The sequence below is a fragment of the Panthera uncia genome, chromosome F2 (genome assembly GCF_023721935.1).
Source record: "Panthera uncia isolate 11264 chromosome F2, Puncia_PCG_1.0, whole genome shotgun sequence".
Lineage (NCBI taxonomy): Eukaryota > Metazoa > Chordata > Mammalia > Carnivora > Felidae > Panthera > Panthera uncia.
Window position 1 is genome coordinate 75,026,830 of NC_064812.1, and position 13,987 is coordinate 75,040,816.

General features: G+C 40.0%; 1 non-coding gene across 1 annotated transcript; it reads left to right on the top strand.

Moving 5' to 3' along the window:
- The first annotated feature begins 3,444 nt into the window (after positions 1 to 3,444).
- On the top strand, positions 3,445 to 3,525 carry LOC125924979 (small nucleolar RNA SNORD115). Its single transcript, XR_007458645.1, has one exon. It is a non-coding gene; the product is annotated as a small nucleolar RNA SNORD115 (small nucleolar RNA).
- Positions 3,526 to 13,987: the final 10,462 nt, after the last annotated feature.

The window sequence follows — 13,987 nt, forward strand, 5'->3', positions numbered from 1 at the left end:
GCCATTTAATACACTGCCATACACCTTTGTTTCCGATTCCATTCCAGTTTATTGCCCTTGGCTTCATCAAGTTTTTGAATTCACAACAATCCATCTGGGCGAAAGTTTCGTTGTTCTCTTCCAACATTTTTCTAAGTGTTCTTCATCTTCAGTTTGTTTTCTCTATTCCTTTGCTCTTTTCCTTAAAAAAAGAATCTCTTGGTGTTTTGTATTCAAAGCAGAGTTTTGAAGAAGAACATTTTTCTTGGGCCAGTGGTAGCGGGCAGTTCTGAGGAGGAAGGGGCCAGGGCTTTCAAGCTGAAGGCTCTTAGGAAATCTCCCTGGTGCACAACAAAGTTCCTTATGACACGGACTTGTGTGAGTGGATGAGGTGTCCCGGCCAGAGTGGTCAGGGGCACCATAGCTGCTTCTCACACAGAGACGCTCCTCTCTCGCCTCAACAACATACTGCTTCCTGCAAATATGGCATCTGCCTCATTTCTTCTTCAATCCTGCTTGTCAAAATGAATTTCGGGAAGACCCCACAGCCAGTTTGTGTGCCAAGTTCTCATTGCTTTGAACAACAAATATATTTGTTTCAGCTATTTCTCTTAGAATATGACACTTGCTTTGGAAAACTGAGTGGAGATCTGTGCTCCGGGCATTTTGTCTGAGCCCCCCAGGCTCAGGCATCTTCTCTCTCTAGCTCTACTGGTCTCCCTTTCTGCTTATGGTCATCCTTCCTTAACTATTGTGGTTTGAGCTTACAGAGCTCTTCCATGTCAATTGAATACGGAGGTTCTCTTTTTCTTTGTTGTTATTAGCAATTTATGCCATTGAGACGAGGGAGCCACGTCTGTGTGTGTCCGTTTTAGTATTGGGATGCTAGGTTGGGAAATCCTGGTTGTGCTGTGACTGAGGCAGACGACATGGTGCAGACCTAAAAATCTGAGATGGAGAGAGTGAGAAGGTAATGGGACCATGTTCTGGGGAGGCAGAGAAGAAGGATCTAGGACAAGTCTAGGACCATGCTGTCCCGCACCTTTTCCACATAAAGCATGACAGAATTTGTGCAGCGTGTTGGAACAAATGCACAACGCTGCTTACCTAGATAGCAGCAGCCTAAAGACTTTCACGCCACGCTTCCTCGAAACCAAAGAGATCAGTATCTCAGCACCCCGTGACCATTCTCAGTACAACAATCTGTTCCCGTAAGGAGGCACTGAAGGGGCAGTGGGTTAGATTTGGTGAGAAATGCAACACAGCATTCTCTAATTGGGGACCTAAGCAGAATAACAAAAGTAGTAAAATAGATGAATTTTAGAACAGAGAAGGGATGTGAGATGTTTAGTAACAATTACAGGATTAGCCGAATCTGATTCAAGGACCCCACAAATATTGTGAAAAACCTGATCACTCTACATACATTTCTTACGCAGTAATTGTAAAATGACACGGAGAATCAATGTCTTCATCCTGGGTTGATTCTGCCGTGGACACATGGGTGAATGTGTGGGTGACACAAAAGGGAACAGGTGAAAGGGAGAAGCAGGAAGTTCAACCCTTTATTGCCAACCACTACACCATTTGAGGAGCGCCAAAGACCAGACGAACAAGGACAGATTTGGCATCAAATCCACTTTCTCTCTAATAATTCCTAGTCACTAGGCACCAATGGACACAATCAGTCGTTGTTTTGAGGGAATTCGCATCACATTTTCCATTATACGATTACTATTAAAGTGATATTTTACACATCATGCTTACCTCCTTAGTTTCTTAATTTTTCTCAGTATGCAGGGATTGATTTCCACCCTCTAATTGCTGTAATGTAAGATTTTCAAATCTGAATAGTCTTAAAATGGTTAACCTACATTAAATGAAACATTTTCAAGTAAACATTAGAATTTTTCTTCACAGTGATCCAAAACATTAGGCCAAAGGTAAAAACAAGTATCTCTGTCATCTAATATTAAATTCGTAGTAAGAAGTATGAAACTCTGTAATAGCTGATTAACCAATAAACCAGAATTAATTACTCATCTATGACAGAGCCATTGTTTCAATCGCACATTATTTTGAGAGTTAGAAGAAGTGGGTTGTAATCTTTTTTTTGAGTTTACAAGTTCTGTTTTATTTTTTTAACTATATTTTCTTTTTTTAAAAAATATGAGATTTATTGTCAAATTGGTTTCCATACAACACCCAGTGCTCATTCCAACAGGTGCCCTCCTCAATACCCATCACTGCCCCCCTCCCTGCCCTCCCACCCTGGGTTGTAATTTTTAAAAGAGGTCTTACTAAGAAATGCCAGAAAATATAGTATAACCCTTTTCTTATTTGTCATAAAAGTTATTACAGAAAATAATTTGTTTACTATTAAGTAAACAATTTTTTTACTTGAAAAATTTGTTTACTATTAAGTTATAGATACTAAACTGATGTTTAACCAGCAAACATTGTGTTCATTCCTATGACATCAGAAATACTTTACACACTACTTGAACTAATGTTAAGTGAGTCCATGTATATTCTCCATACATATTATAAGAAGAGGCTTTCCATTATTTTTTGAATGCTGACTGAAGTTTGCACATTCTATAGCAGCAGAAGAAAATAGCCATCTGGCCAGATAATGCAAACGTCTCTCGCAGCCATATACTTAGAGGAACTTACACGTACAAACCAGATTCCATGTTAAGGGCTTCCATTTTATACTCTCCATGACACTGTGAAATAGTTACTATGATCTCCATATTTACAGATGAAAAAAATTGAGACTTCGAGAAGTTCAAGAACGTGTCCAAGGTTAAAGAGCCAGGATTCAAATACAGAATAATGTTCCGCTACAGAATAATGGTTCTCGTAAATTCTTATTCTGATAGTTGATGTGGCAGCCGTGAAAATGTGCCACTCGCATATCCTACAGAAAGCTGCGTCGTTGCCTGATGGCCTTGCTGCTGCCCCCCTCAGATCTGTCTCTTTGTTCCTTAGAATCTCCTCCAAGGGGCAACTTGGGGTCTCGTGAGCTCTCTAGCAGCCTGGCCAAAAATTTCTGGGAACCACACTACAGTCCAAGATGCTTCCTAGCCAATCCCCTTCCTTCCCTCTCTCCTTCCACAGGTGTCAGACCTGAAGTGTGGGCTGAAAGCAATCCCACTTTTTTCCTGCTCTTTCTTTCAATAAATTTCTTGCATAGATAATCCTGTTTTTGTGCATGCTTTCTGGCAGACACAAATTAACAGGACACGTACTGGGAGTGGTCAAAAAAATAGTAAATAAGATGAGAATTTGACAGGCTTCCTCACTGTCTCAACATAATTGTATACGATCTACATCAGCAAGACGCCCAGTATGGAATACATGGAAAATCATGTCCATCTTGTTATCAGAATTTTCTCAATCTTTCCCTGGTAAAAGCATATTCAGGTCCAAATGTGTGGGTGTGTGGGGAGTACCTTGGTTAGGTAAATGATGAGAACTTATATTGTCTTGAAGAGAGCTAATGACCTAATAGTCACGTTCAGGAGAATTACACTGGGGCCCAATCTCAGTGACAATCCCAGGACAGGATGTTGGGGTTCCTTATTTCCCTCATAGAATAATGGTATGTGAGGCTCAAGACAATCAGTCCCTTGCAGGGATCTCACATGGCCCTAACCCGTCTATGAAGTTCTCAATGAACAACGCACTCTCATACTTTATGCTTTGTTTAATGATACATATTTCCTAGTAGTAGAGCACATTTAAGGGTCATTTTCTTTTCTCTCATTGTGATTTTCAGTGAGACGTTCTACCCAAGGTTACACAGACCATAATGCTAATGATCTCAAGTGAGTAGATTTCCTTGATCATAGATATATGCAAAATAGAACAATGGATTAGTGATGAGTCCTGCCCAAAGGCAACAGGTTTTACTCACTTAGGGAGCCTAATACAAATATATGTATATAATTTATTTCTCTGTGGGAGAAGGGATCCTAAGGGATCCTTTGGAGATAGGAATCTTTCTTTTATACCTAAAATTGATCAGATTGTAAATTGAGGAAATTTTTCCTTAAGTGGCCCTTGAAAAACATTCACCTCGATCTCTATACAGGTTGAGACCAGTTGGGGAAAAAAAACAATGAAACAGCAGGAGCCAGGGGATACATCTAGGATTGAATTTTTGAGAATTTTGATAAAGGAAGCTGGAACTAGATACGCAAGAATTTATTAATACGGAGACACTTTCTTGGGACACGAGGGTTAATACCCTGGCAAGGACCAAGGGAATGGACAAAATCACCATTGGAGTGGCCTTTGGAAGCCTGGTAAAGGTGATGTCCAATGTCAAGCAAAGGGAGGACACCTTCGATGCCTTGTCAGATGGAAGAAGAAATAAAAGGCCCAGGGAGGTACATCTGGGATTGAGCTTGAGCAGAATAAGAGAACATGAGGAGGCTTCTTCGGCAGGTAACCCATGGATACCCACCATGGATTTATGAGTGCCCTCCCCCCAGCTCACACCGATGGCCATAGACGAGTGCAGGTTCCCCCATGACTAATGCAGAAGAAGAAATGGCCAAGCTTGGCTTCTGGACAGGCCCCTTATGCATGTGGGGACGAGCTTGAACTGATGGAGACTTCACCACTACCACAGACAGGAGCCTCGAAAGAGAGCGCAGAGGGAAAAAATAGGAACCGGCAAGGAGTGCTCTTCGTCATTCACCTTGAGTGGAAGGAGAAGGAGTCCAAGGTAAAATCGTATCCAGGCAACTAGGAGGTGGCCTGTGGCCTGGTCTGTAAGGGAAAGGAAAGGGAATGGCAGGTCTGAGGATAGAGACACACAGACAGACATACAAGAGGGAGCACAAAGAGTAAAGATTTTAACTTAACGCCCTGCAGAAAACAGCCACCAGAGAAGAGTCACCGAACAACCAAGTAAACAAAATGACACAGTTACTTGGCTGCAGCCAGACTTTGTCATGGGTACCTTGGAATCGGCATAAGTAGCACCATGAACACATAAACAGGGTGGCTTATGCGTGGGTAAAGATGGAGGCTGGTTATGGACCCAAAGGCATGGGCTCCCACTCACCAACGCTGAGCTAGCTACTGCCACCTCTCAATGTCCACTTGTGAGCAACAGAGACCAAAGCTAAGTCCCTGATATGAAATAGTTAAATAAATGTGAAATCATGGCCACCTGAACAAACCATCTATCCTACTTTGGAAGGGCAGGAATTTATCCTCAAACAGAGACCTATTTCGGGTATGGGTTTGGGTTCCTGGTGCTAATCTTCAGTCAACACCCCTGTCTGGTGCTGCTGACGTGAGTCCTGATTCACAGGCACAGAAGCCCACACGACACAGCCTTCACTGAGGGCGCCTGTGGTCATAGGACCACTAGTCATATCATATACTACACTGCTTGGAAGCAGCGAGCTTCACAGAGTACTGGAACAATCTTCTAAAAGTCAGCTAAATGCCAGCTCCAAGGCAACACTTTGAAAGGATGAGGCGACATTCCTCACGGCGTGATACACGCATTAAATCAGAAGCTTCTATATATTTGTTTCCCAATAGGAAGAATACGTAGGTGTACTCACCATCTCTCCCCACGACCCACTGGGGGTTGTCGTGCTTCCCATTTCAATAACCGTGCTGGAGGTTCTAGTCCCCAGAGGCTCATATTCTTACAACGGGGCACAACCCGGCTCTATTGAACTGCAAGGATGACCGATGCCAAGGAGCTTTGGACTCCTGGTGCTCAGGGTCCAGTAGGCAAAAAAAAAAAAAAAAAAAGGAGTCATCATTGTGGCAGGAGTTACCAACCCTGATCTGCAGGAGGAGGAAGGCTGCTTTTCCACACGGGAGGAGGGCCATGAACTTGCATGCCGCTGGATTTCTCCGTGGTAACTATGAACGGGCCCAGACAACAACTTTGGCTGAAAGGGGGATGATGCCAAGGGCTCAGAACCTTGAAGAAGGAAGGTCTTGGCGACATCACCAGGGAAGCCACCAGGACCTGTCCAGGTGATGGTGGCGGGTGAGAAAAACTCAGGATGGTTCCTGCAGGATGGTAAGGAAGAGAACCAGTTGTAGCTCCCAGACCAATGGTAGCCATGGGGGGTGTAGTTCCTCCTACTTCGCTCTGGCCTCTACATTTCCCTTTAAGAAAAGAGGCCCGTAGCACCATGGAGAAGTTAGTTCCAAACTTACACGGAGAAGTCAATCTGTGGGGGGCAAAGTTTAAACTTGGACGGGCACGAAAATGCAACACTCAGGACTCCTGCTACAGGGGACACAGTTGCCTGATGGCCCCAGCTGCTGGATTCACCAGTGAGCTCTGAAGCCACGCTTCTGCTAGACGCTCTAGCTGTGACTGGGTGTGGTGCAGGAGCAAGGCCGTCCCACTATGCTGAGGTGTGGGAAGATGTCCAGCGGCAACCAGCTTGAGGATTCGTATTGACATGGCCCAATCTTTCTCAGAACTCTGCTGTAGTTCAAGTCTCTTTGGGCCCAGTGCTTTCCTCCCTACCTCCTCCCTGCAATGTGGTCTGAAGGCTTTCGTCACTTTCCCCTGCTCCTCCCTTAAAAATTCTCTCGTAATGGGGAACCTGGGTGGCTCAGTTGGCTAAGCATCTGACTTTTGATTTTGGTTCAGGTCGTGATCTCAGGGTTCTTGAGTTTGGGCCCCGTGAAGGGCTCTGTGCTGACAGTATGGAGCCTGCTTGGGATTCTCTGTCTCCCTCTCTCTCTGCCCTTCCTCCCACTCACTCTCTTTCTCTCAAAAATACATAAATATTAAAAAAAGAAACTCTCTTGCACCGCTGATGCCATTTGGGGTCTGCTTCTTAGAGGACCCAAACTAAAGCAACAGAATCAAAATGTTATCTGCCCTTTTTTCTCCTTCTGTACAAACTCGTTGACCGTATCTCAGGTACATCTTAAATGTAATTATTCATAAATCAAAGTACTAGTTTGGGTGGAAACATATAAAGATATTTAGCAAACTGTAGATGATCATTTGGTTTGTCAGAGCATATAAAGAGAGTAGCTTCCCAGCAGATTTGTAAAGGATACCCAAGGGATTGTCAAAATTGTCTCGTGTTGGTCAGGGTTTTATTTTTTAAGGGTATAGTCAGTCATTTTAATTTGATCAATCTGGATGACTGTTCTTTTAAAAATCACCAATAAAACATTGTGATGGAAGTCAACGTTGCTTCCAATAATTATCCTTAAATACATAGAATCTGTAGCTCAAGTGACTTCTCCCGACTGCCAAAGCATATACATAAGTAATTCTTGAAAAAATTCTTTTATTTATTATTTTATTTATTTTAATTATTAAATTTAATGTACTTAATTTAATAAATTAATAAATGCAATTAAATTTATTTAATTATTAAATTATTTTAATTTAATTATAATTATTAAATTATTATAAAATAATAATTTATTTTAATTATTTTATTTATTATTATATCTAACTCCTTTTCCCTCAAAAGGTGGGAACTATGATATAGGTGTTCCCACATAAATAGTCCATAGTTGAAAAAAAAAAAAGAAAGCTAAAACAAAAACAAGAAACAGTTGAGAGCCATTCTATTAGACCAGGAGCAGATTGATCCAATAAATTGGGAGGATAAACATTTTATAATATTACTTTAGTGTTAGCTGCAAAGTTTTTTCTTAGGGTTTCTTCCCAATATTACCAGTGTTCTTCATATCATTTTATTTAACTTTCGTTTTTATTATATATGCTTTTTGAAGGATTTCTGGCCTTATCTTTATATCAGCAGACCTATTTGTTTTGTGAATTGTTTATGGCCTTGTGAATACAGTGTCTATGCTATTTTAAGCTGTTGACTTAATTGTTAAAAGAGAAATTGCTGTGCCTTCCTAAGTACTTTATCCATTTTGTGATTTTTTTCGGATCTGAGCTTTCAATAAAGCAGCATACACTTTACTGCAGTGTCAGTCCAAACATCAATATCCAGGAACCATCAACAAAGAAATGAAAAAAGGCAAAGCCCACCAATTTTTTAAAATCATCACTTAAGGGGCGCCTGGGTGGCTCAGTCGGTTAGACGTCCGACCTTGACTCAGGTCACGATCTCGCGGTCCGTGAGTTCTAGCCCCGAGTCGGGCTCTGGGCTGATGGCTCGGAGCCTGGAGCCTGCTTCCGATTCTGTGTCTCCCTCTCTCTCTGCCCCTCCCTGTTCATGCTCTGTCTCTCTCTGTCTCAAAAATAAATAAACGTTAAAAAATATATATATATATAAATAAAAAAATAAAAAAATAAAATAAAATCTTCACTTAAATATTACTAACAAGATATTTTGAAGACTTTTTTTTTTAATCACCATTCTTCACTTATTAAACTATTGTTTCAAGTGGATTATTTTTAATTGTTTTTGTTAAAGAAATTGCATGCTAAGTGGGCTAGGACATATGAATGTGCATTCATAATATTGTCTTCTGGAGTTTCTACTAACCTCTCCTTTCCTAAATATGCCCTTATGCTGATGCCGAAATACCGCAGTTTTATTTTATAAGAATGAGGAAGAATGATCCTATTCCTCAAATGAAAGATGTCTTGATCTGTTCCAGATGCGGATTACACCTCTGTATGGACTCTGGCCAAGTAAAGCACGGTTTTCAAAAAAGAACTTAGTGGGAAAAAATTAAGTGGGAAACAACTTTAATGCTATTATTAATGCAAACACTGAGAAAGAAGCCTTAATAATAGCTACATATTACTTCCTGCATCCAGAATTAATATTGGGAAATTATTTTTCTTGAGATATAATAACGAGCCCATCATGTTTTCTGGCCCCCAACCCCCACACAGACATCTTTACTGTGAGGATGTAGGGGCTGAGTCGCCCCATCGAGTGTCCTTTTCTGACTTTATGTTATGTCATTTTTCAATTTTTCAAAGACCCAACATGGAATATTAATATTCTAGTTCAGGTTTATGTTTAAAACATAACACGCCCCTTCAGTTTGGTGAGTTGTAGGTTACTTGCCTGCTGTAGAACTTTAGGAGTATAAAGAAGAAAATTCACCGTGAAGAATTTCTACTTTCTTCCAAATGAGAAGTAGGCAGTATGGCCGGTGAGAGAGGTAATCACTGTCACCTCCCATTAATGTGGCCTGGGAAAGGGCTCCACCTTTCCGATCACGAAGCATTAACACTTTTCATGCAGGAGAGTAATTATAATTAGCATGTAGCGTGTTTTCTAGGTGATAAGTATGGTTAGATAGCACACGATCCTTAGGCAAAGTGTCAGAAATATTTTCACGAGGCTCACGGAGACTCATTGCAGAACTGAATGCCACGAAGCCCCTCCCTATGCAATTTCACCGATGTCCTGGCTGTGACGCAGGCTGGCCAGCCAGCTCTGAGTAGTATTGTTGATCTTCTCCCAAATGGACATACAAAACCGGTCTCCATGGGCCACAGTGTATACACTAGTGTGGACACGGATGGCCTCATCTGCAGTGCTGCACCTTATTTGGTCAAAATTACCTCAGGTTGTTCTAAACACTTCTTTTTCTTTTTTATCTGCTTTTTGGCATTGCATTTTAAAAATGGTCAGTAAATAACAGCCATTTGCGGTGAAAAGAACTTACAGATGTACAAAGTGTGTTTAGCAAGAAATGCTATTGGTCTAAAATAGTAAACAGAAATGATATTGAAATCCCTAACCTCCAGACTAGAGATGTGACCATGAATGCTTGAAATCAAGTGTGTTAGAGAACCTTCTGCAAGGTTGGCCTGCTTAGCCAATGAGGTCCCCGACATGAGAAAGAACTGGGGGAGACCCTTGGATGGGCAGGCGCCCTGCCACATTTTCCCACCCAGGCACACGGTATCTAGAAACGGAGCCCTTACCTCATGTCCTTGACTTTAAGCCAAAGCCACGAGAAAAAGAAGGCCTATGTGCAAACTCATTTTTAATGTAACAAAAATAAAATGAAATGAAAAACAAAGTGACTTGTTTACCATTACTTTTAGTGATTACAAATACCTTTTTAAAAAATAAACGCTAGACGGGTGCCTGGGTGGCTCAGTCGGTTGAGCGTCTGGCTTCAGCTCAGGTCATGATCTCGTGGTTCCTGAGTTCGAGCCCCGAGTCGGGCTCTGTGCTGAGAGCTCTGTGCTCTGGGCTCAGAGCCTGCAGCCTGCTTCTGATTCTGTGTCGCTGTCTCTCTCTGTCCCTACCCTGCTCATGCTCTGTCTCTCTCTCTCCTTCAAAAATAAATAAACATTAAAAAAAATTTTTTTAATAAAAATAAACACTAGATTATGTGTGCCTAGTTTTCTTAGGGAGTCTGGCTTCATGTGGCATACACTGCTTATTTGGGGCGACTTCTTTTAAGTATCAGTCAAAAAAATGCAAAGTCATTTTTAAATCACAGTTAATCTGCTGACTGTCAGATTAGAAACCGCACAGAAACGTTATTTTATATGCGTCGCATTTTGTTCACTTTCCTCTATTTTAATATCTATTTGGAGGATCCTGGTTTAACTAAAATTTATCTCTTTCTTTTTCTTCCTCTCTCCCTCGAATCTAACAGCTTCCTTGCCTAAGGTCTTTTAAGTTCATTTATATTTGTAAACAGAAGGTTTAGATGTAAATGCAAGTATGATTTTGCATTTTATAAAGGCCAACGGCAATAATGAAATTAAGCATTATGTAAATGTGTCGGGCAAGTGACATATACTTTTTCTCTCACATTTTACTTTGGAAATTTTCAGATCTATAGAAAATGGAAAGACATACAGTAGTAGTATACTACAGTAAATACCTGTGTATTTTTACGAAGATTTACTAATTGTAACATTTTATAACATGTGCTTTTTTTCCAGATGGATAAGTACACAGGTACACACACACACACACACACACACACACACGTATATACCTACATACCTCCATACAAACATACATACAGACTTTTTTGCTGACAGTTTAAATATAAATGGTAAACATCATGACACTTTACCTCTAAATATCTAAGTTTTTAGATATCTCCTGACATTTTCCAGCATAAACACAGTATCTTTTTCATACTCGAGATATTTGGCGTTGGTACAATACTACCTAATATGCAGTGCATACATAAAATTTTGCAATGATCCCCAAATAGCCTTTATAAGTCTTTGTTTTGTAAAAATCCAGTATCAAAAAAAGTTTTTCTTAAATGGGGGCGGGGGCGCCTTGGAGGCTCAGTCAGTTAAGCATCTGACTCCTGATTTTGGCTCAGGTCATGATCTCATGTTTTGTGAGTTCGAGCCCAGCATCAGGCTCCGTGCTGATAATGAGGAGCCTGCTTGGGATTCTCTCTCTCCCTCTCTCTCTGCCCCTCCCTTGCTCTCTCTCTCTCTCTCTCTCTCAGATAAATAAACTTTAAAAAAAAAAAAAAGAAAGAAAACTTAAAATCCGGTATCCAGTCAGAGACCATTTGGTTGCTTTTGTCTTTTTTAATCTAAAATGGTCCTTTCCACCATTTTGTGTCTTTGGTGATTTTTGGAGTCCAGTTTTACAGCCTGTCCCACAATCTGGATTTATCTGATTCCTCCCCCTGCCCCACCCCCCATGATTCGATTCAGGTTACCATTTTTGCCAAGGAGGCACGTACTCATTTGTCCTATGATTGGTAACATCAAGTTTGATCACTTGATTAAGAGTCTTATCAGACCAGTCCATCGTAAAGCACTGCAATTAATGAATAACTTGTGGTAGGACTCTTTGAACACGTATGAGCATCCTGTTCTGCAACAGCTTTTCATTCCATGGGTGTGTCACGTCCAGGGTAAAGCTTGTAAGAAACAAGGCTTTCCTATTTTGGTTCCACTAACTGGATACATAGATGCAAAGCCATGGGGAAGGTGGGGCTAAGCAGTGGACGAACCCTGGGCTCCTTAAATCACCCGGTTGAGGAAAGGCACCTACTGACCGGGACTCCCCTGCTGGGACAGTGCAGGAGAAATAAGGCTCTACGTTGTGAAAACTAACATTTTTGGTCTATTTGAAACTGTAGCTAGAGTTACTTATAAACCATACACATAGTTCAACACTGTCATTATTTATTTTTGCCTCATTTCAAAGTGCTGGTTTTCATTTGGGTGTCATACTTGGGTTTGATGGCCATCATAGCCGGGAAAGATACTTCACAAAATTATATGCAAATCCCAAGGGAGGAAGTGCATCCTTGTTTGTACTAACTGGATTTTGATACTGATTTTTCAACGCTATTCACCCACAGCAAAGGTTTTTTGTTGAAATTCAGCTGGTAATTATGTCAAATCGGTTGTTCTTGAAAACTAACGGAGGTGTTCAATTTACGTCTTAGCAAATAGAATGAACACCCACTGCAATTTTTTGTTTGAAGTTTTTATAGAGGTTAGAAAACTGTTCCCAAGTTTTTAAGTCTATATTCACAAATATTTTTATGAGTAGTACGAACATTGTTTTTAGCAACTAATATGATAATGCAGAAAATATTTCCAGAGAGCCAATTTAAAATTTTTCTTTCTATGGTATGGGTTTCTTTTGAAAAGTAGTAAAATATGCATTTTTAAAAAATCACTTTAATCATTAGACAGCGATTGAATGCATTTAATATTTTTAAAAATTGGTGCTTAGTAACAATACTAATCGGCAAATTATAGAAAATGTCTGCAAATTTGGAATGCCATTTTTTTATGTTAGAAAAAAGTAACATGTTTAAGTTCAGCAACTCTTTATAACTACTTTGCCATGAAATGATAAGAAATCACGCATTTAAAACACTTAATGATCACTCCCTGTTTTGTTACAGAATATTGCCAACATTCTATCATGTATTAAGGTCTTATTTGAAAATTTGACTCTATAGATATAGATGTTGGCCTGTGGAACTTTATGCATTCCTGGTTACAATTTCTTTGCTACAATAACTTGCCTATGAATAATTCAGTGAATAAATATTATGAGAGGTTTTAGCTCTGTAACCTTACCCTGCTATCCTTTTTTATTCCGGTCAAAGCCACTGCTTCATTAGTGATTACACTTCTACATCTTTTCCATAACATATAATTTTCTGTTAAAAGGATCATTCTCTTCTTATATCTTCTTGGGTACCTCTTTCCTTTAGTGAGCCCCACAAAAAGTGGTTTTTCTTGCATTTTATACTTGACTCAAAGGTTATTAAATAACACAGCTGTAACATGTTAGAAACCTTTGTATAATTCCAACTAACTATAGTTAGCATTTGTCCAAACCTGCGTAACTCATTCTAATACGTGCTTTTTCCATTTTAAGGAATATTTTCTTTGCCTACCGCACCAATAAGAGTATCTATTTACTCACGAAGGAATACACTTGCCTTTGCCTTCATATTGTTATCCATTTGTGACCCAGCCGCTTTTATTGCTATGATAGGAAGGGTGAATGTTTCTCCAATAAGCATGTGGCTGTTCGTTTTCAATTAGTAATATCTCAACCCTTTAAAGCTTTAGCATAAAGTTGGGCTAAGTTTTATACAATACGGATTGTGTATGAAATAATTTGACCTGGTCAAAATATGTAGGTATTTGTTTTTCATGACCTATCTGTTCAGTTTTTGAATGTTTTGCCCATTTTTATGGCATACTACTTTTTGCTGGAATCTGAGGACACCACACGTGCTTTAAGAAATTTCTTATCATTATGGATAGTGAGTGCAAACCCATATTCTGAACAGTCTTTTTGGTAATGTAGTCTGTTTTTTGTTTTGGGGGTTTTTAGGGGTCTTTTTTTCGGTTGTGGGTTTTGTTTTTTTGTTTTTTTGTTTTTTTGTTTTTTGTCTTTCTGGTTTTTTGTTTGTTTGGCATGGATTCCTGTCAGATTTCCATTTGTCCTTCCCTATAGCATGGCCACAAAGCACCAGGTAGAGGAGAATTTCTCATTGTGCCCAGCACTATTTATCTTTGGCCCATGGTCTCTTTGCAGGATTCTCTTCTAGGTACCTGTCCATTTTGTGAAAGTTC